Consider the following 2766-nt stretch of genomic DNA (forward strand, 5'->3'; position numbering starts at 1 on the left):
CTGGAATGAGAAATCATCAGGGACTTCGAAGGAATATGGTTAGAGAGTTACTGACAGAGATCTGAGGAAGAGGAATGTGGATAGCGCTCTCATATTGGGCAAACAACATATTTAAATGTTTTCAAATATTCATGTCCCATGTGAATATTCACCAGTTGGTGACATAGTAGAGAATAATGTTATAAATTAAATAGTTAGAATGACGTTTTCTGTGAATACTGGTCAGCCTCTTTTCCAAGCCACCCTTGCCATTACCCAGTGGACTCGTGACAAAGCCCACTGGGTAATGACAAGGGTGGCTGGGGAAAGAGGCTTGCAGCCACAGTGGCAGGGATAGGAGTCATGAGCTCTGCAGTGCGTGAGCTCTGGGGACAAGGGTGGCTAGGGAAAGAGACTCTCAGCCACACAGGGATAGGAGTCATGAGCTCTGCAGTGCGTGAGCTCTGGGGACAAAGGTGGTTGGGGAAAGAGGCTCACAGCCACAGTGGCAGGGATAGGAGTCATGAGCTCTGGAGTGCATGAGCTCTGCACCAAAGACTTCACTCACTATGTAAGCAGATACAGCCATGGTTGAATTCCCAGTTTTTCAGCAGCAGATATCAATCCTGAGTCCCCACTGTGGCATAATTCTCCAGGTAGATCCAACAGCAAACTAGTTGATTACAGTGAATCACTTCTATCATGCAAGAGGCAGTGCTTTGTTCTTACAAGAATAGAAACTTACTCTGGATATGGACCTGCCTTTCCTAAACACTTCTGCCCAAACATATGGAGATTCAATACATATATTGAAAATAGCATATACCTCTCCCCCAAACATATGATCTATGTTAAATAAGTACTTTTTAGGAATTGCCAGAGATTTACAAGATGGTAAAAGGTTTACATCAGAATGAAAGTATTCAGAGATCATTAATAAAGAAATATTACTGAAGCTGAGTCTTTAAGACCAGGAAATGTCACATCGAAAGATGGAGAAGAGTGTTCTGATTGTTATTTCATACCAGTGGCACAGCACAAATGAAAATTAGAGTGGAGACTTTATTTGAGGACTGTGGAAAAGAATTTGTGGCTCATCTGTAGAATGCCTGTAACGGTCTTGGAAGTTAAGACTTGATCCTGTTAGAAGTAAAGTTATTGATAGCTTGTGAGCTGGGAACTGACTGGACCAAAGGAGACTTTTAGAGCATATAGTTTATAAAATATGTTGGGGATGAAATCATTTTCAAGTACAGTTGTCCCTAAGTATCCATGGGGGATTGGTACCAGGACCCCTAGTAGATACCAAAATCTGTAGATCTGCAAGTCTACAAGTTACATAAGATGGAGGAGTATTTGCATATATCCTTTGCACATCCTCCTGTACACTGATAATACCTAACAATGTAAATGTTACAAAAATAGTTGTTATACTGTATTTTTATCTGCATTATTTTTTATCGTTGTATTTTTTATTGTTTTTTAAAAATATTTTCATTTCATGATTGGTTGGATCTACAAATGCAGAACCCATGTGTATGAAGGGCCAATTCTATATAGCCCAATATATAATATAATAATGATATAATTCTCCATTATATTAGTCCAGTTGTAAAGAAACAAACCTTGATATAGTTGTGAGGATACAAAATTGACTTAAAAGGATAGATTTAACAGTGATTACAAAGGAGGAACTCAAAGGACTTTGAAATAGATCACATAGTATACGTCTTTCATGATGTGTGTCTGTGTGTGTCTAGGTTAGATAAGAGAAAGAGAAACCTAACATGACTATAATTTTCAAGTTGCATAACTGAAAGGAAGCAATGCTGCCCATAAAAGAATGAAGGGGGCCGGGCGCGGTGGCTCATGCCTGTAATCCCAGCATTTTGGGAGGCCGAGGTGGGCGGATCACGAGGTCAGGAGATCGAGACCATCCTGGCTAACAGAGTGAAACCCTGTCTCTACTAAAAATACAAAAAATTAGCCAGGTGTGGTGGTGGGTGCCTGTAGTCCCAGCTACTCGGGAGGCTGAGGCAGGAGAATGGCATCAACCTGGGAGGCGGAGCTTGCAGTGAGCCGAGATCGCACCACTACACTCCAGCCTGGGCGACAGAGTAAGACTCCATCTCAAAAAAAAAAAAAAAAAAAAAGAACAAAGGGAGAAAAATAATTATGTCTCATTTCAGATTCATACGTAACACTCACTGAGAACATACTATACGTCAGGCACTGTTCTAAACATACTTCATGCAGTCTCTTATTCAATTTGTACATAAATATGATGGTAGGTGTCATTGTTTTGCTTTTTTTATAGCTGAAAAATGAAAATAAAAGAGGTAAAGAGGCTAAAAAATGTATGCAGTTGAGGTACATGGAAAGATTCGAGAGGGGCTAGTTTAAATGCAGGGCGAGTGTTTAGAAAGAAGAGAGATGGAGAGGATATGCACATTGAAGTTACATTTCAAGTTATTTGTATGGATTTTTGAAGTCAGTATGCTGATTTGATGTCCTGTGTATGAAAATAGTCGTTGCTCTAATCATATTTTAAGCAGTAGAGCCCAGACCAAAAGAAAGAAAGTGACATGGCTCTAGCATTACTTCAACTGATATTCTTAATTATAATATTATTGATGTTCTGTAAGAAAGCCTAGAGGCAAAAGCAAAATTAAAATTAATCATCTTCAACATTAAAATCAATAGGCAAAACCATGTGTAGACTTGCAGTAATAATTCATAGAAATCACCTTCTCATTACCCATTTCTTTTTTTTTTTTTTTTTTTTTT

Source organism: Rhinopithecus bieti, unplaced genomic scaffold, assembly GCF_001698545.2.
Source record: "Rhinopithecus bieti isolate Rb0 unplaced genomic scaffold, ASM169854v2 scaffold_12859, whole genome shotgun sequence".
NCBI lineage: Eukaryota > Metazoa > Chordata > Mammalia > Primates > Cercopithecidae > Rhinopithecus > Rhinopithecus bieti.